We start from the raw sequence: 21317 nt of genomic DNA, 5'->3' as shown, positions 1-21317 counted from the left end.
AAGAAGAAAAGCCTACATTATAATGATTTAATGTGCAAGTAGGGTGTTCTTTTCAGTTTAATTATCATGTTTATATTTAACAATGCACTACTTACAAAAGTAAGTACTCATCAGTGCAAGTTATGTAACAATAAGTAATATACCTAAGTTATATATAACAGATGTAACTTACAAATCATCAGTTCACTGATTTCTGGCATTACTGTAAACCATAGGTACAGTCATTGTCTGCATAGATTTTAAATTCTGTAAGAACGTGCTCTAACTGTAACATTAAACTGTCATAGAATCATAGAATCAACCAGGTTGGAAGAGACCTCCAATATCATCCAGTCCAACCTAGCACCCAGCCCTAATCCAGTCAACCAGACCATGGCACTAAGTGCCTCATCCAGGCTTTGCTTCAACACCTCCAGGGACAGCAACTCCACCACCTCCCTGGGCAGCCCATTCCAATGCCAATCACTCTCTCTGCCAACAACTTCCTCCTAACATCCAGCCTAGACTTCCCCTGGCACAACTCGAGACTGTGTCCCCTTCTTCTGTTGCTGGTTGCCTGGCAGAAGAGACCAACCCCACCTGACTACAGCCTCCCTTCAGGCAGTTGTAGACAGCAATGAGCTCTGCCCTGAGCCTCCTCTTCTGCAGGCTGCACACCCCCAGCTCCCTCAGCCTCTCCTCACAGGGCTGTGCTCCAGGCTCCTCACCAGCCTTGCTGTCCTTCTCTGGACACATTCCAGTATCTCAATATCTCTCTTGAACTGAGGAGCCCAGAACTGGACACAGCACTCAAGATGTGGCCTGAGCAGTGTTGAGTAGAAGAGCAGAATAACCTCCCTTGTCCTACTGGCCACACTGCTCCTCACACAGCTTCAGCAGTTTAGCCTGTTCTAAAAGTTCCTTTTCTTTCTCTCTGTGGGCCAAGAAAATACCTTCTTTCAGAGGCTTGGCTGTCTGACAGAGTGTTTCATAGGATCATATAATTACAGAACAGTGGGGGTTGGAAGGGACCTCCAGAGATCACCTAGTCCAATCTCCTGATAACACAGGTATGCCTAGATGAGGTTGCACAGGCATGCATCCAGGAAGGTTTTCAAGAGAAGGACACTCTGCAGTCTCTCTGGGCAACCTGAGCCAGTGCTCCTGTGCTGGTTTGAGGTTAATTGGAATATTTTACTGAGAGAAATTAAATCCTTAGCTGTAAGAAGACAAGAACAAGGAGCAAACGGGTGCAAGCTGCAGCACAGGAGGTTCTACCTCAACACAAGGGGGACCTTCTTTACTGCAACTGTCACAGAGCACTGGAACAGGCTCCCCAGAGAGGTTGTGGAGTCTCCTTTCCTGGAGACTTTCAAGGCCTGGACATGCTCCTATGTGATCTGTGCTAGATTGTATGGTCCTGCTCTGGCAGGGGGATTGGACTCAGTGATCTCCTTGGTTCCTTCCAACTCCTAATATCCTGGGATACAATGAGACGAAAGGAAAAAACCCAACAGTACCCTCTATCACTCATTCTTCTGCAGAGAAATGCAACTAGTGTCAAAATATAGGTAAGACACTTCTCACACACTGCTCAGTTAGTTCTCACTCATGTTCCATCTCTCTGGCGGGTCTGTGTGATTGCCTCTGCCTTAACTCTTTAATCCAACCTAACCCTTCTTCCTCTAACCTCATTGTTGTCTTTTTGACATCTCACCTCAGGTCTCACCTGTTTTATCATATGAGACACATGGGGACTGATCTGGTTATTTCTGAAGGGAGGGAAAGAGGGGCAGGGGAGAGGGGTTTGGGTCACAAGTCTCCTGGCAAACTGATTGTCTTGGTAGAGATTTTATGTCTCTCTATGCTCACAGCTGCTGGCTGAATACAAGCTGATTATTTAAGTGAGACTGAAAAACAGAAGAACAGCTATATTTTCTCAGATTAAAGATACACCCCAGGCCATGCCAGTGTCCTACTGGCTGTAAGAAATGAAGAATGATAGTTCTTCAGAGCATCATCTCTGTTCTCTGCAGATCTATGGCATAAGATTAGTTTTAGCAGTCCAAGATGTTAGGTTTCTACATGCAACCATCCTGGAAGGATTTTCCTTCCATAACATTTTTCAGCTGCTTTCTGAATCTACATAAACTATTACAACCCACTGCTGTAATAAGCAGTTGCACAACTTAATTACATGTGTTTTGAGTAAAACATTTGTCTGCTTCCTTTGAATCATCTGATAACTGTGGTTATTTGATGGCCTTTACTTTCTGCTTCTGAAGAGACAGTTAACAACCATTTTCTCTATTCACTTTCTCTATGTCACCCAACACACTGTATACATCTTTATCACCATCCTCTTCAAACTGCCTTTTCAAGTCTGAAAAGCCCAATCTACTTATTCACTGATTCTACAAAACCTCCTCCATGCATCTGAGCAGTAGTTTGTCTTTCTGAATTCTCCTACATCAATTTTGTTATTTCGGGAGGTGCAAATGAAAGTGGTTGCATGGAGACAGAGTCATCTGGATGGTGCACAGCAAAATGACAAACAGTAAAAGACAATGAGCCATCAAAAAAAAAATCCAATTAGAGACTGAAGAAAAAATTCATAGTGAGGATGGTGCTCAAATACTGAGGTAGGTTGCCCAGAGGGATTTCTGTCACTGGACCTGCTAGAACCCCAACTGCAACAAGGTATTGTGCAAGCTGATATGACATCAAAGACGACTCTGCTCTAAACAAGATGCAGAGCCAGGTAGCCTCCCTGAGGCATCTTTCATCTCAGGTTTTCTGCAGTTCAGTGACACTTGGGAAGCAGGTGCACATCAATTTACATAGTCAAGTGATGCCAGCTTCTCTATTCTCTGTTCCTTTCATGAAAAATTTCCAGCATGTGTTCTGGTTGTGATAATTAATTAAATAGTGATTTGGTATCTTCAGGAATATTAATCCTTATTTTGAACAGTAACTCAGGGGTCATTACTGGTATAAGTGAAATCAAACACTGTTCTTACAATCTAGTGTGTAGGAATGCAATTATACCAAATTATCATAGAATCATAGAATCAACCAGGTTAGAAGAGACTTCCAAGATCATCCAGTCCAACCTAGCACCCAGCCCTAGCCAGTCATCTATACCAGGGCATTAAATGCCTCATCCAGTCTTTTCTTGACCACCTCCAGGGATGGTGACGCTACCACCTCCCTGGGCAGCCCATTCCAATGGCAATGATGATAACATTAAAAACAAAAAAGACTGCTAGAAATAACATGCATAACTTATAACAAGTCAAAATAATTAATTCGACTAACACAGAAATATTTGCTGTACTTCCAATCCAAGTTTTCTGCCCTTATGATTACTTATATGCATATGATCGCTCATAAACCAGAATCTTGATGGTGCAGGCTTGAAAAAGTGAGAAACGTGACAATGGTGAAATATTTATTGAGAGAAACTTGAAAGGCAGATTTTCATAGAATCACAGAATCAACCAGGTTGGAAGAGACATCCAATATCATCCAGTCCAACCTAGCACCCAGCCCTAGACAATCAACCAGACCATGGCACCAAGTGCCTTATCCAGGCTTGGCTCAAACACCTCCAGGCACAGCGACTCCACCTCCCTGGGCAGCCCATTCCAATGCCAATCACTCCCTCTGACAACAACTTCCTCCTCACATCCAGCTTACACCTCCCCCAGCACAACTTGAGACTGTGTCCCCTTCTTCTGTTGCTGCTTGTCTGGCAGCAGAGCCCAACCCCTACCTGACTACAGCCTCCCTTCAGGCAGCTGCAGGCAGCAATCAGCTCTGCCCTGAGCCTCCTCTGCTGCAGGCTGCACACCCCCAGCTCCCTCAGCCTCTCCTCACAGGGCTGTGCTCCAGGCCCCTCACCAGCTTCATTGCCTTTCTCTGGACACCTTCCAGTATCTCAGCATGTCTCCTGAATTGAGAAGCCCAGAACTGGACACTAGCATTTTGCTAGTTTTGCTGAATTGTTTGAAGCTGTTTGGTACTGCCCTATGCACTGCACATATCCTGTAATATATTTGCACAACTGAACATAAAAGACTTTGTAACTAAGCTAAGAGATTATTTTTATTAATAATGTTATTAACATTCATCATTTCATATATAGTAACCATAATAATTCCATAACAATGACCAAAAAGCTGAGGTGATGAAATCCTGTCCAATAGCTACTTTTGTTGAAGGAAGCAGACAGACAGAGGCTTTTGCAAGGCAGATAAGAGACTTCACTGAAATTCAATAAGGAATTCCTGCTTTGCTTAGTGAATAATCTGTACACCAATGTCACAGTTTAAGACTTGTATCTTAATTGCAAGCTGTAAATAAAAGTTTGAGAGAATCCAAGAGTATGTCCCAGAAGAGACTGAACAGAAGACAAGAGAGATATTTATCTCTTTTTATTGGTTTATGATTTTGCTATATAATCTGAGGTTCTGAGTGTTCTTTCTTGTTTGTTTCTTCCCTCTGTATCTCCCTCTGGCTTTGCTTGCTTTTCTCTGCACAGAAGACTGTTCAAGCTGGTAAGAGTGCTGACTGGGAGCTGGGAAGAGGTAATATTCTGTCAGCTGTTAACAGCCCTGGGCTTTGTCTAGAGGGGTGCCTGGGCTGTTGGCTAGTTCTATATGTATATATGTGTTTGCATATGTTTATTGCCTTTTATATTTAGCCTGCTTTTGTAAATACTTTCATTTCACTTCCAAGTTCTGAGTAGTGAATTTACCTTTGATGGGTAAACCCCAAACTCTCAGGGGTATAAACCCACCACAACTACCAAATCTAATACACTTCTATCCACTGATCATAAAATGGCAACAAATAAAGGAAAATTTATTTCAATAAAAGTAACTTGACAAAATAATTCAGACTTCTGAAAGTTCAGAGTTTAAATGTCATTACCTTTTGTAACTGAGCAAACCAGTAACAGAGACAGTGAAGGCTCCCATTCAAGTCATGTACCGGGACCCGAGCAAAGCCTTTGACACTGTCCCACACCACATCCCGGTCTCCAAGCTGGTGACACATGGTTATGATGGGTGGACCACAGATAGTTAAAGAACTGGCTTGATGACCACACCTCAACAGAGGCTGTCAATAGCTCCATGGCCAAGTGGAGGCCAGTGACAATTGGAGTCCCTCAGAGAGCAGTCCTGGGACCAGTTTTGTTCAACATAGTGAACATGATAGTGACATGGACAGGGGCATTGAGTGCAGTCTCAGCAAGTTTGCTGATGACATCAAGCTGTGTGGTGCAGCAGACATGCTGGAGGGACCTGGACAGGCTGGAGAGGTGAGCACAAGCCAACCTCATGACCTGCAACAAGACCAAATGCAAGATCCTGCAGCTGGGTTGGGGCAATGCTAAACACAAATCCAGGCTGGGCAGTGAGCGGCTGGAGAGCAGCCCTGAGGAGAGGGACTTGGGGGTGCTGCTGTATGAGAAGCTCAACAGGAGCCAGCAGTGTGCACTTGCAGCCCAGGCTCTGCTTGGCTTTCTGGGCTGCATCAGGACAAGTGTGCCCAGCAGGGCCAGGGAGGTTATTCTCCTCCTCTACTCCACTCTGCTGAGACCCCACCTGGAGTACTGCATCCAGTTCTGCAGCCCCTGAGACAAGAGGGATGTGGAGATGCTGTTGAGTGTACAGAGAAGGGCCACTGGGATGCTCAGAGGGCTGCAGCAGCTCTATGAGGACAGATTGAGGGAGTTGGGGCTGTTCAGTCTGGAGAACAGGAAGCTCCCAGGTGACCTTCTTGTGAATTAAACAGTTCAACAATCAGAACAGAAACAGAATAAACAATCTCAGAACTTGGCAATAGGAATGTAAAAACAGGGAAAAAAAATCAACTACACAGCTTCCAACCTGGTTGATTCCATGATACTAACAGGCAGCAGCTGACCTGGCCCAGTGAGCTTTACAGCTTATGGAGCCTTGAACGTTAACTCTAGCCCAAGTACTCAGGACAAGTTGAGCTCCAAGTGTGTTTCCTGTCCAGAGGTGCTTCCAAAAACTGCAAATATCACCCCCAGGATAAAAATACAAAATATTTCAGGCAAAGGGAAGTAGAGGAAGACTGAGTTGCTGTAAGCTGCTGCTGCACGTTGCAAGCACCTGGTTCCTGAGAGCAATTCTTTCTGCAAGCAGAGACCCAGCTAAACAGTGCACTAATGGGGAGACTCAGCACAGCTTTCAAATCATTCCCCCATTAATTACACTGTTGGGAGTATCTGAAGGGGAGCCTACAAAAAAGCTGGGAAGGGATTTTTTTAAGCTATCAGGTAGTCACAGGACTAGGGCGAATGGAGCAAATCTGGAGATGGGTAGGTTCAGGCTGAATGTGAGGAAGAAGTTGTTCTGTGTGAGAGTGGTGAGAGGCTGGAATGGGTTGCCCAGGGAGGTGGTTGAGGCCCCATGGCTGGAGGTGTTTGAGGCCAGGCTGGCTGAGGCTGTGTGCAGCCTGCTCTAGGGTAGGGTGTCCCTGGGCATGGCAGGGGGGCTGGGACTGGCTGCTCCTTGTGGTGCCTTCCAACTCTGACTGATTCTGTGATTCTACAATCCTACAAAAACGTTATGCAAATGTTAGATATTAATTGTTCCACTGATTTCAAGAGCGCTGTTACTTAATCCATAATGTTATTATCAAATGAATGTACAAACATTTCATTCTTACATTATACCTTTGCTAGTTTTAAAGTAACCAAAAATTACTGAATTTTAGTCTGCATCGTTCATGATATACCTCAACAAAAAAACACCTGATGGTCTGTGGTGGAGGGGCTGTAGGCCCAAAACTGAGGCTTCCCTATGCCCCTACATGCCTGGACATGTTTTTCTGCCAGGACCCATGGCAGTAAACAGGTTGTGTAACACACACATACCCAGCCCGTGTATCCCTGGCATCCACCCAGGTGATCCCCATATTTGGGAGGGTCCAGGCAAACAGCTCTTGCCTATTAAGGTAAAGTTTGGCTTACTGCCAACCTGATTGGTCACTTTACATGACCAAAAGGGGCCACGAATCTCAGCCCAGAGTCTATAAAGAGGGGTGCAAAGGTGCACCACGTGTTCAGAGGTTCAGACTTAGCTGTTCAGACCCAGCTCTCTGATCCACAGTGCAGCTCTGACCTGCTTGCAAGGCCTAGACATAGGATCTGGCCCTCACTTACATACTCACTGAGGCTCAGCCCTCTTGCATTGACCTCAAGGTGCAGTTAATCTGTCTGAGTACCTTTGGAAGCAGAGCACATTCACGCCTGCACCTGATACATATATGGGGAGCTGAGAGCCCCTAAGCCTGGAGCTATCTCGATTTATCCATGGAGCTCAGTCTCCCAGCAGCCTGGCACACACTGCATGCCTGCTGCTATAGCCTGGAGAATCAGCTCAGCAGACCTTCCAGATTGTCTGCAAACCCACGAGCACAGCCTGCTAGCTGTACAGAAGACCATGCCAGAAGCTGCACGGACAAATCCTTCTCCTGTTCCTGGAATCCTGCCAGCTGACCATCCCTGGACATGCAGCATCCAGAAGACCAGCAGCATCGAGGCAGAGACCACTTCACACCAGGAGAAAAGGTTAGAGAAAACCTGTTCACCCCAGAGACTGGGAACACTTACCATTCCCCTCCCAAGTTGGGAAGGTTCCAGCCTCACAGAGACCCGAACACTGGGCACAGGCTGTGACACAATCCCGGGAGGGTGATTAATAATTAAGGGCAACACATCTAAGGAAGCTTTGATTCCTTTGTAATATAAGCTACCTCTGTCTCAGGGCAGACACAGTTTCAGCCCTTGCTGGGCAGACAGTATAGTTGTTAAGCAGGCATTAAGCCTAAGAGAATCTTTCTGTCTGTAGTTGATAATTTGATTCAAATCCCTGTAAATATATCATATCCTAATTGTTTCATAACTTTGCACTAGAACTATATTTAATTACACAGTGGTTGGGGGTGGCACAAATTTGTAAATATTAATTTTAATAAAAAAATAATACTACCTCAAATTAATTTCTCACCTCCCCCTAATAAGGGAGGCATAGAGAAACCCCCTCCACAACATGGTCACAACATGGTCCTTCTCCTCCTTGGTTGTCATTGCCATATCATGCTAAGAAGCCCCTAAATATACACACAAGGTCTCTCATGAAGCTGCAGCAGGGGAACACGAAATGCACTACACTGAATACTCCTATTTGTACTTCAGTACCTGATGTTCATGAGAGCAAAAAAATGTTCAACATCTTCTCAGCCCCTCCGGCAGCAACGATACAGTGAGCTGCTAGTCAAAGTCACCATCTGCCAGGACAATGCCTTGATCAATATTCAGACTGTGCTGCTGTTTGAGAAAACCAGTAATCACAAGTCAAAGAGCAGTGATGAACTACTGTCACTGCTCCAGGCAAGAAGTGAGGAACACAACCCAAACCACAGTCAGGAATGGACATGAAGTATACAAACCCAATGGGAATGTAATACATTTCTTTAGCTACTCTCCCTTTTCCCAAACATTGTCATCTTCCTAAGCCAGATATAATTTTTCAGCCTAGAAACCAGTGTTTATGGGTGGTAGTTAGATAGTAGCAACATCAGAATCAGTGAGATTTCACTAATATGACTGGAATGTGTTTAAGAATATAGCCACTGATATAAAAGCAACATGAAGCTCAAATTATGTTAGAGAAAAAAAATGTTGAAACCAGAAAACATGCAAGCAAAACAACTGCAAGGAAATTCCCTATCTTCCTCACCCAAACATTATATTTTGCCAGATGGCTATGGAAAGCACATACTTTGTTAGCCAGAAATTCAACTGCATCCTCAAATAATTTAAAGTTAACAATTCTCAGAAGCATTTTTGACACAAAGGGGCTCGTTTTATTCTGTGATTCATCACAGAAAGCATTTATCTAGCTGAAATAATTTCAAGTGTGTATGATCCAAATTCTACAGAAGAACAGAGAATTACAGTTAAGGCTAGAACTGCTTCCCTAGAGTTACAATCAACACTATAGCTGTCATCTTGTGATGGTTTGGGTGTTACCTGCCCCCACACACTTAAGAAAATCACCCAGACTAGACTCAGTCTAGCTGGAAATTAAAGAATGAAGCTTTATATTTATAGCTTAGCACAATACACAAGCAGGTATTTACAATATATACAGCTATAGACAGAAATAGACAAGTTAAGAAGGTATAGAATCATAGAATCAACCAGGTTGGAAGGGACCTCCAAGTTCATCCAGACCAACCTAGCACCCAGCCCTATCCAGTCATCTAGACCATGGCACTAAGTGCCTCATCCACAACATCCCTCCCAGAAACCAGTCCCCAGGAGGGGCTCCCAACCACCCTTCCACCTCCTTTCCACCCCTCTACCTTATCCCAGACTTTGCCCAACATTCAAGGTGAATTTAGAGAACTGGCATGGGGTGAGGAAGCAGAGGGATTAGTTGCACAGACAGCAGGTTAGACAGAGAAGGGAGGCAGCCAAAAGCCAGAGAGCAACTCAGTTTGTGTTCTTGTTTTCATACAGCTCAGCAAGCCTATGAGTCTTCAAACTGAAACACGTTTTTAACTGGTTATATCCAGGCACACACACACAAGGATTCATTCTGCCATATCCCTTTCAGATTAGAAAAAAACAAACCCCAAAACCTGAGCTGGAAATAAAGCTCCTGACAAGGTAATGGAGGAAATGGATTTCTTTCAGGCACGCAAATGTTTTTTGCTGCATTACTAATAGTTGGGGACTGCGTGGCTGGAGAGCAGCCAGGAGGAAAGGGACCTGGGGGTACTGATAGATAGTAGCTGAAGATGAGCCAGCAGTGTGCCCAGGTGGCCAAGAGAGCCAATGGCATCCTGGCCTGGATCAGGAGCAGTGTGGCCAGTAGGACAAGGGAGGTTATTCTGCCCCTGTACTCAGCACTGGTCAGACCACACCTTGAGTACTGTGTCCAGTTCTGGGCCCCTCAATTCAAGAAGGATGTTGAGGTGCTGGAACATGTCCAGAGAAGGGCAACAAAGCTGGTGAGGGGCCTGGAGCACAAATCCTATGAGGAGAGGTTGAGGGAGCTGGGCCTGTTTAGCCTGGAGAAGAGGAGGCTCAGGGGTGATCTTATTACTGTCTACAACTACCTGAAGGGAGGCTGTAGCCAGGTGGGGTTGGGCTCTTCTGCCAGCAACCAGCAGCAGGACAAGATGACACAGTCTCAAGTTGTGCCAGGGGAGGTATAGGCTGGATATTAGGAAGAAGTTCTTCACAGAGAGAGTGATTGGCATTGGAATGGGCTGCCCAGGGAGGTGGTGGAGACACCGTCCCTGGGGGTCTTCAGGAAAAGCCTGGATGAGGCACTTAGTGCCATGGTCTGGTTGACTGGATAGGGCTGGGTGCTAGGTTGGACTGGATGATCTTGGAGGTCTCTTCCAACCTGGTTGATTCTATGATTCTATGATTCTATGAAAAACTTCACCTCTATCTGAGACTAAAGATGAATTGGTCAGTTTTCCTCCACCAAAGATGGACATCAGTGTGGAAAATAAATTCCATGTCCTGAAGTTTTTATACACTGATTTTTCTACAGACAGCTGAAACACAGACAGTGATACTGGTACTTGTTAACAAATTACAGTATTCCATAATAGCATATCCTCAGGTGAACTGTAAGTGTTCAGGTGGCCAGTAGACAGCTTAGCATCTAACTCTTCAAACTAATATGCATTATTTAAGGATTCATAGAAATACATTACAACTACTGATCTGACAAAAAGAGGCAGAGTCATCCCTGCTGACTAGTGTTCAAGTGAGCCATCAAAACAGGTCAAATTTAACAGAGGAAAAATGCAGTGAGAGACAGCTGTATGCACAAGTAATTCAAAGTCACAGGCACAGAACCCCTAGGCTACATTTTGTGTCCAGCATGAACACTTTCACAGTGCAGCTGGCTTAAGTAATAAAACAAGACATCACACAATGAACTCAGCCAATTAAGTAGATAAAAATACATCTTCCAGGCCTTTTTTATGTACTATTGAACATAAAACATGTTGTACAAGAAGGCAAAAAAAAAATCTCAATTCATAGTGACCTCTTCAATGGTCCACTGCTGAATGAAGGAAACAATGAAGGTCACCTAGGGCTACCACAATCATGCTGATGAATCCCTGCAGAGCAGTTCATGTGCCAAAGACTGCCACCTGGAACTGGAAATCATCACTAACTGCAAATCAGAAAGCAGAAATAGATGTACACTTACCTACCCTGCAGACTACAAAATGCAAACAATTCTCCTTTTCACATGACTAATAAAAAAATATGTTTTGGTTAATTTCAAACTGTAAGAATCACAGCCATATTTCAGCAAGGCACAATGAATGACCTGGTTATCACAGAAGACCCCTATTCTTAATCTGTATGGGCAAAGCTCCCCTGGCATCAGAATCCTGATGGAAACATCTCATAGAGCGAAACTGTGTCCCATTTTGAAAGGAGAGGATTAGAAGGCAGCAATGAGAAAAATTACAGCTATGAGTAGCTGAATTATTGCTGCCACAGATGCTACCTCAAAAGATGCTCCAAAAAAAGACAGGGAGTACAAAGTAATGACAAGGAGAAGAACAGTTTGAGATTTTTCCTCTTCAAGATACTGAAAATAAAGTTTCACCAGTCCTCAGCCTAAATAAACACTCCCTTGCACAGGAGATTTTCTAGAGAGGACTGCACCTCTATAGAGTTCAGCTTCTTGTACCCAAAGGGATACATGGATACATGGACACATGGATAAACGACTGAAGAAATTAACTGCTGTACCATCTTCATAAAGTGAAAACTGAAGCTGTAGGAGCAAGTAGACTGTGCAACAGTCGTAGAATGGTAGAATCAACCAGGTTGGAAGAGACCTCCAAGATCATCCACTCCAACCTAGCATCCAGACCTGTACAATCAACCAGACCATGGCACTAAGTGCCCCAGACAGGCTTTACTTCAACATCTCCAGGGACAGCAACTCCACCACCTCCCTGGGCAGCCCATTCCAATGCCAATCACTCTCGCTGACAACAACTTCCTCCTCACATCCAGCCTAGACCTACCCCGGCACAACTTGAGGCTGTATCCCCGTGTTCTGCTGCTGCTTGCCTGGCAGAAGAGACCAACCCCACCTAGCTACAGCCTCCCTGCAGGGAGTTGTAGACAGCAATGAGGTCCCCCCTGAGCCTCCACTTCTGCAGGCTGCACACTCCCAGCTCCCTCAGCCTCTCCTCACAGGGCTGTGCTCCAGGCCCCTCCCCAGCTTCATTGTCCTTCTCTGGACACCTTCCAGCACCTCAACATCTCTCTGCAGTGGAGGAGCCCAGAACTGGACACAGCACTCAAGGTGTCTCCTGACCAGTGTTGAGTACAGAGGAAGAATAACCTCCCTTGTCCTGCTGGCCACACTGCTCCTGAGCCAGACCAGGATGCCGTTGGCTCTGCTGCACACCTGGGCACACTGCTGGCTCATCTTCAGCTACTATCACAGTATCACAGTACCATCAGGGTTGGAAGAGACCTCATAGATCATCAAGTCCAACCCTTTACCACAGAGCTCAAGGCCAGACCATGGCACCAAGCGCCACGTCCAGTCCTGCCTTGAACAGCTCCAGGGACGGCGACTCCACCACCTCCCCGGGCAGCCCATTCCAGTGTCCAATGACTCTCTCAGGGAAGAACTTTCTCCTCACCTCCAGCCTAAATCTCCCCTGGCACAGCCTGAGGCTGTGTCCTCTCGTTCTGGTGCTGGCCACCTGAGAGAAGAGAGCAACCTCCTCCTGGCCACAACCACCCCTCAGGTAGTTGTAGACAGCAATAAGGTCTCCCCTGAGCCTCCTCTTCTCCAGGCTAACCAATCCCAGCTCCCTCAGCTTCTCCTCGTAGGGCTGTGCTCAAGGCCTCTCCCCAGCCTCGTCACCCTTCTCTGGACACACTCAAGCATCTCAATGTCCCTCCTAAACTGGGGGGCCCAGAACTGAACACAGCACTCAAGGTGTGGTCTAAGCAGTGCAGAGTACAGGGGCAGAATGACCTCCCTGCTCCTGCTGGCCACACCATTCCTGATGCAGGCCAGGATGCCACTGGCTCTCTTGGCCACCTGGGCACACTGCTGGCTCATGTTCAGGCGGGTATCAATCAGCACCCCCAGATCCCTCTCTGTCTGGCTGCTCTCCAGCCACTCTGACCCCAGCCTGTATCTCTGCATGGGGTTGTTGTGGCCACAGTGCAGCACCCTGCACTTGGAGCTATTGAATGCCATCTCCTTGGACTCTGCCCATCTGGCACCATTCACCACCACTCTCTGGGTCCGGCCCTCCAGCCAGTTCCTAACCCAGCACAGAGTGTTGCCATCCAAGCCACGGGCTGACAGCTTAGCCAGCAGTTTGCTGTGGGGGACAGTGTCAAAGGCCTTGCTGAAGTCCAGACAGAGCACATCCACAGGCTCCCCACATCCACCAAGCAGTCACCTGATCATAGAAGGAGATCAGGTTGGAGAGGCAGGATCTGCCCTTCCTAAACCCATGCTGGCTGGACCTGAGCCCTTTGACATCCCTTAGGTGCTCTCTTATCACCCCCAAGCTAACCTGCTCCATTAGTTTCCCTGGTACTGAGGTCAGGCTGACAGGTCTGTAGTTCCCAGGTACCTCCATCCAACCCTTCTTGTGCATGGGGACCACGCTGGCAGTTTCCAGTCTCCTGGGACCTCTCTGGTAAGCCAGGACTGCTGGAAAATTATGGAGAGTGGCTTGGCCAGCTCAGCTGCCAGCTCTCTCAGCACCCTGGGATGGATCCCATCCGGTCCCATGGAGTATCCCGAGGTCCCTCTCTGCCTGCCTGCTCTCATCCACTCAGTCCCCAGCCTGTAGCACTGCTTGGGGTTGTTGTGGCCAAAGTGCAGAACCCTGCACTTGGCCTTGTTCCATCTCGTCCCATTGGCCTCTGCCCATGCACCCAGCCTGGCCAGGTCCCTCTCCAGGGCTCTCGTACCTTCCAACACCTCCTCCTAGCTTGGTGTCATCTGCAAACTGGATGATCTTGGAGGTCTCTTCCAACCTGGCTGATTCTATGGTTCTATGATATTTCATACACTTGTATCATAAAGCTACATTTCATTATCACACACTGTTTATGAGACACTTTAATGCCAAGATCAGGTTGCAGACAGAATGATCCACACAAACAGTGCTAATTTACAAATTATATGTATGAATCCCACAGACCAAACAGGTCAACCACACAACAGTGGCAAGCATCTAAACTGGATCAAAGGCCTCTAATACACAACTACCTTTTTGGATATTAACACAGCAGCTTCTCATTACAGCTCTCCTAACAACCATGTGTTCTGGCAAGGTAGAAATCCTGCTGGACTGGTTTGTCCACTGCATCTCCTCATCCCGTGTTGCAGGGGTCCAGGAGTTGAATTTATATCTGATGTTCTGAACATTCATTTTCCCTGAGGATCTATGCTTCTCATTCAGACCAAGAAAGATTTGTATGCTTCAAAATTTCTTGTTCTTTTTTTTTAACCCTGAAATTACTTTTTTTTTTTTTCTTAGTAGAACTTCCTGAATCTATCTTCCTTTGCTTAAAAATATTGCAAAATGCAGAATGGTGTTTTAGTACAAAAGGATACAGCCACATCACTTCAGTATCTGCTTAGTTACATCATCTTCTCCTGTACTGGAACATTCTCTACTCACTCAGAATGAATTCAATGTAACCATTAACAATTCAAACTGTTCTAGATAGCTGCTTATGAGAGTCTAAATCCTCTCTCGATAAAGATTGCATCATCTCTCCCTAATCAGTACAGATAAAGGTTGCCTTTGTTAACTTCTGGACTCAGACTCGGTGCTTGGCCAAAAGCTCTGGGATGCAAATCAACAGACAACTCCTTGGAAACTCCTGGACCTCAGCCTGGCTGGAATGCCCAGGGTGCCTACATCTTACCTCAGCTAACCCGAAGAGAAAAGGCTTATGTGTATTCAGGGTATGGGCAGGTACAGCCAGGGGTGGAGGCCTTCCCCCAGTGCTGTCACCGGACCCCTGCGAACGCATGAGGATACACAGGAAGAGTTCCTGGGGAGCTGCACCTGGACACCAAGCTAAAAAACTGTATGAAAGGCAGGAGAATTGCCTGCCAAATGGAGCATTTACACCACACTACCAAGTGCACCTCCACCAGACCGCCAGAAGAACCCCTGATGAACGCCACAGTAGATCATCCCTGGGCCACGCACTTGTCTCTCTCTCTCCCCCATCTGCGGCTGAGGGTAATATGATCACAGCACTTTTCCTTCCTTGCCTCTTCTCTTCTCCTCCATAGTTTTCTTTATCTCTCTCTCTCCCTCTGTTTTGTCCAACCTTATCCTTTAATAAATAGTTTTGTGGTGCTATCTGGTCACATTTGCACCTTAATTTCACAAGAGTGAAATCCATAAGAACACATCTTGCTCCTCTGGACAGAGATACTGTTAGTCTCTGTTCTCTGGACCTCAACAGAAGATGAAAACTTCCATCTGCAACTGTTAAGACTGTCAAGCATCTCATTTTAGCCACCCCTACTGCTTTATCCTTCTGTTTTCATCACAGTTACTAAGTAAATACTAAATAAGGTTTCCAGAGTGAGATAATTTTAGTAATGTTAGCCTCTGTGAAAGTCAGCACTGTCACAATGGTTTGGCAAAACTAGGTGAATTGAATTTAAAAGGGAAACTGCAGAAGTTTATATTACATATGAACTCAAACATTAAATGGTTTTCATAGAATCAGCCAGGTTGGAAGAGACCTCCAAGATCATCCACTCCAACCTAGCACCCAGCCCTAGCCAATCAACTAGACCATGGCACTAAGTGCCTCATCCAGTCTTTTCTTGAAGACCCCCAGGGATGGTGCCTCCACCGCCTCCCTGGGCAGCCCATTCCAATGCCAATCACTCTCTCTGTGAAGAACTTCTTCCTCATATCCAGCCTATACCTACCCTGGCACAACTTGAGACTGTGTCCCCTTGTCCTGTTGCTGGTTGCTGGCAGAAGAGACCAACCCCACCTGGCTACAGCCTCCCTTCAGGGAATTGTAGACAGCAATGAGCTCTGCCCTGAGCCTCCTCTTCTGCAGGCTGCACACCCCCAGCTCCCTCAGGCTCTCCTCATAGGGTTTGTGTTCCAGGCCCCTCCCCAGCCTTGCTGCCCTGCTCTGGACAGTTTCAGTATCTCAACATCTGTCTTTAATTGTTGACCCTAAGGGCCAGTCCTTTCCCTAACTGCCAAAGGTGACATCTCAAGCACTGCCCTTAGAAGAGCCACATGGGACAAGCACTGATCCACTGCTGTATGTTCTTCAATGTTTCATCTTAGTACTTGAAGCCAAGATCTAGAAACAAACCAAGCAGCTGTGAGGTACACCAAAACCTGTCTCTAGGCCTCCCTTCAGGATGGATTTTTTACACATACACTGTAGCTTTTTCCAGTCCTCTCTTTGGTCCTGTATCAGAGACCCAGCATGAAACAGCAATAAACTACCAGTGGCACTAGGTTAAAACCATAAATTCCCATTCCAGGAAATGTTCTGTAACAGATGTTAAGACGTTCAGAAGCATAACAATTGCCATTGAGAAAAAGGGTGTTTTGAACCAGTAATTCTAAAAAGGAAAAGAGAAAGATGATTAAGAGCAGCCAAATTCTGCCACCTTGGTTCCTGTGTGTTGCCTAGAGGCTACAGGAAGGTTAAGCATCTCACTCATTTGCTCCCATCGCTATGAAGAAGATGCAAGGAATGAATAGTGATAATTTTGGCTAAGAGTCATGTGGTGGAGGGTCTGTAGGCCCAAAAACAGAGACCTCCCTATGCCCCTACATGCCTGGACATGTTTTTCTGCCAGGATCCATGGCAGTAAACAGGTTGTGTAACACACACACACCCAGCCCGTGTATCCCTGGCATCCACCCAGGTGATCCCCATATTTGGGAGGGTCCAGGCAAACAGCTCCTGCCTATTAAGGTGAGGTTTGGCTTACTGCCAACCTGATTGGTCACTCTGGGATGGCCAAAGGGCCATGAATCTCGGCCCAGAGTCTATAAAGAGGAGTGCAAAGGAGCACCATGTGTTCAGACTCAGCTGCTCAGACTCAGCTCTGGTCAGATCTGCTCAGATTCAGCTCTCTGACCCTGCCTGCAGCGCAGCTCAGCTCTCTGATCCACATTGCAGCGTCCAGCTGCCCTGACTTACTTGCAAGGCCCAGACACAGTCTGGCCCTCATATACAGCTCACTGAGGCTCAGATTTGATTTCAATTCGCAGTTAACCTGTCTGCATACCTTAGAAGCAGAGCACATGCAAGCCTACACCCATTTATATATATGGAGAGCCGATAGCCCCCTAAGCTGTGCATATCAGCCAGCTATCTTGCATTTATCCAGGAGCTTAGTCTCACAGCAGCCTGGCACACACTGCATGCCCGCTGCTTTAGCCTGGGAGAGCCAGGACTGCAGACCCCTGAATTGTCTGCACACCCACAAACACAGCCTGCTAGCTGTGAAGAAGGAACCGTGCCAAGAGCCAGCACAGACATTCTCCTCCTGTTCCTGGAATTCTGCCAGCTGATCATCCCTGGACTCGCAGTATCCAGAAGCAGCAGTGTCAAGACAGAGATCACTTCCCACCAGGAGAACAAAAGGCTAGAGAGACCTGTTTACCCCAGAGACTGGGAAGATTTATCATCCCTCCTCAAGCCGGGAGGATTCACCTAGTTTCCCTCTCAAGCTGGGAAGATTCCAGCCCCACAGAGTCCGGACACTGGGCACAGGCTGAGACACAGCCCCAGGAGGGTGATTAATAATTAAGAGCAACACTTACAAGTAAAGCTTAATTCCTCTGTAATATAAGTCACCTCTGCCTCAGAGCAGACAGTTTTCAGCCCCTGCTGGGCCAACAGCATAGCTCCCAGTAGCACTAAGCCAAAGGGAAATCTCTCTCTGCCTATAGTTGATATTTTCCAGTTATTGACCAAATCCCTGTATATATCATATCCTAATTGTCTTCATAAACTTGCACAAAGAACTAAATATTATTACACAGTGGTTGGGGGTGGCAAGAGTTTGTAAATATTAATTTTAATAAATTATATTTTTATATAAAATTAACACCGCCTCAAATCGATTTCTCACCTCCCCCAAATAAGGGAGGCATAGAGAAACCCCCTCCGTAACAAGTCACTACTTTCCTCCAAGCACACAGGGTAGTGCTCCAACGCATGCTGAAACACACATCGGATACCAGTGTGTGACTTTTGTTCAAAGGAAAACTTCTGAGTCAAGCCTTTCTAATTCACAGAGAAGACTGAAATAACAAACCCCTGTGGGTATGCAGTTCTGCAACAGTACTATGACGAAACCTTCTTCCTCAGGGAAAACAGGTGGAAGGTCCAAACTATGCCTAGAATCACAGAATCAACCAGGTTGGAAGAGACCTCCAACATCATCCACTCCAACCTAGCACCCAGTCCTGTCCAATCAACCAGACCATGGCACTAAGTGCCGCAGCCAGGCTTGGTTTCAACACCTCCAGGGACGGTGCCTCCACCACCTCCCTGGGCAGCCCATTCCAATGCCAATGACTCTCTCTGTGAAGAACTTCCTCCTAACATCCAGCCTAGACCTACCCTGGCACAACTTGAGACTGTGTCCCCTTGTTCTATTGCTGGTTGCCTGGCAGAAGAGACCAACCCCCACCTGGCTACAACCTCCCTTCAGGTAGTTGTAGACAGCAATGAGCTCTGCCCTGAGCCTCCTCTTCTCCAGGCTAAACAACCCCATCTCCCTCAGCCTCTCCTCATAGAGTTTGTGTTCCAGGCCCTTCACCAGCTTTGTTGCCCTTAATATATATCCATAACATAATATATATCCATAACATGTCCTAAACACCTGCCTGGACACCCACCTTGGCCCCTCTTCCCGCTTCTTCCTCCCAGGTGGAAGAAGCAGGAAAGCAGACAAAAACTTTGTCACCTCTCAGTCTATCACAGACTCCACATTTGGCCTTATTTTGGAGCTTGCTTTGTCTGTGGTAAACACAGGTCAGGGATCCTAGGCCTGTGCATCTGCCTTTTTTTGGAGCAATAACTCAGGATTGGTTCCAGGGCTGGTTTTGCCTGTTGCAGTTGGTCAAAAACTAGTCAAAATGCTTCAAACCCTGCAAACTGCTTGTTCACTGCCACTGCTTTTGGTTTGTTCACTGTGTGCCTTACTGCCTCTGCATGCCACCACGCTTTGCATCGCACCTAACCGGGGACTTGCCTATGACTGGTAGCCCTGACCCTGCCTCACCAAGCTGAGGGACTGAAACCAGCTTGCCCTTAGGCAGGGATACAGCTACCCGCTTGAGCTCATCCGAGCCCAAGTACAGGTAATGACCCAGCAACAGCCTAGCAACAAGTTGAGACACCAGGACCTGCCAGCCCGCCCTGCCAGCCCGAGACCCAACTCCTTGCTATACACAGCACTCAACTGGACTGCTCCAGCCCGCAAGCCTGGACCCTGCTTTGCCCAGGTGGCTGCTGACCACCCGATAACTTCCTGAGAGCCACAGAGGAGTTGTCTGAAGTCCATGTCCCTTCTCGGGTGATGTGCTCAATCTGGACTGAACATGCAGCAAAGCCACATCGCATCATTATCACGTGAAGTCCACCATGCGACTGCGACTGTATATGTTCCCTGTTTATGCTTTTGGAGCTCAACTATTGAGACTCTTAACCAGTGAGTAAATTAACTCTCTTGACTCAAGTCTGTAACCATTTATGCTTAACCTTTCAGCAGCAGTTTGTGCTGCAAGGATCTCCTAGTTACAAACATTTTCTAAAAGCTTTTCCTAAATCGTTTAATTTGACTGCATAGATCATAGAATCAACCAGCTTGGAAGAGACCTCTGAGATCATCCAGCCCAACCTAGCACCCAGCCATGGCCAGGCAACCAGACCATGGCACTAAGTGCCCTAACTGGGCTTTGCTTGAACACTTCCAGGGACAGTGACTCCACCTCCCTGGGCAGCCCATTCCAATGCCAATCACTCTCTCTGCCAACAACTTCCTCCTCACATCCAGCCTATACTTCCCCTGGCACAACCTGAGACTGTGTCCCCTTGTTCTATTGCTGGTTGCCTGGGAGAAGAGGCCAACCCCACCTGGCTACAGCCTCCCTTCAGGTAGTTGTAGACAGCAATGAGGCCACCTCTGAGCCTGAGATACATTCTGAAAAACAGTCTTACCAACCACAGCATAGAATCTGTCTGTGTTAATTGTAAATAAGGTTGGGGAAAATTCTCTTAGTATAGCTATGTAGCCGTTTGAGCTGATTTTCCAGCTCAGACATAGGGGAGAGGTGAACGTTCCAGGGGTAGGGCATATAATGGCAACAGTGGATAAATTAACATCATTTCATTAGAGCATCAAGGGCTTTATGCCTAGAAGCACAGCTTGTTCTTTCCCCCTTGCTGGCTTCTGCTGCTTGAGCTGCGTCTGCCTGCTCTCTTCCCTGGCTGCTGTTATGGCTGCTGCTGCTTTTGCTTCTTCACCGCCGCTTGATCCCTTCCACATCTTCCTTCAGGTTATTATATATTTTTTTCTCTAGTAATTGATTTCTCTTTATACTGTTATACTTACACTATAACAAATACAATTTCACCCTTCCCTGACTTTCAAAAAAAATCTGTGCTGTGGTGAGTTTGTTCTACCGGGGGAGGGATCCACCCTAACCTGGGACAAATATACAATTCACCCCTAACCCAGATTCAAACCCCTCCTTAACACAGGCTTACATAACTGTTGAAGACCATGCACTGGGGTCTTTCTACATTGCAACTGTGTTTTCTGATTTGTAAAAAAAAAAAATAAAAAATTAAAAAATCAGAAGAAAAGAAACTTCCCATTTCAGATTACTTATATTTGTCAGAGAGATGAAAACACACATATTTTTTGCTGCACATTTCTGTTCATCATAAGCCATTTTAAGATAATAAAATATCTACATCCCAGGCTCGCAGGATGTAAGGGTTGGAAGGGACCCAAGGAGATCATTGAGCCCAAGCCCCCTGCCAGAGCAGGACAACCCTATCTAACACAGATCACAGAGGAACACATCCAGACAGGCCTTGAAAGGCTCCACAGAAGGAGACTCCACAAATCTCCCTGGGCAGCCTGTGCCAGGGCTCTGGGACCCTTTCAGGAAAGAAGTTCCCCCTTGTGTTGAGCTTAAACCTCCTGTGCTGCAGCTTCCATCCATTG

General features: G+C 46.5%; 1 protein-coding gene across 1 annotated transcript in view; it reads right to left on the bottom strand.

Moving 5' to 3' along the window:
- Nucleotides 1–21317, bottom strand: part of FER (FER tyrosine kinase) — a 162433-nt gene that overhangs the window by 56438 nt on the left and 84678 nt on the right. The gene's annotated exons all lie outside the window — the stretch shown is intronic.

Source organism: Pogoniulus pusillus, chromosome Z (assembly GCF_015220805.1).
Source record: "Pogoniulus pusillus isolate bPogPus1 chromosome Z, bPogPus1.pri, whole genome shotgun sequence".
In the NCBI taxonomy this organism is placed as follows: Eukaryota; Metazoa; Chordata; class Aves; order Piciformes; family Lybiidae; genus Pogoniulus; species Pogoniulus pusillus.
This window is presented reverse-complemented; position numbering and strand designations above follow the sequence as displayed.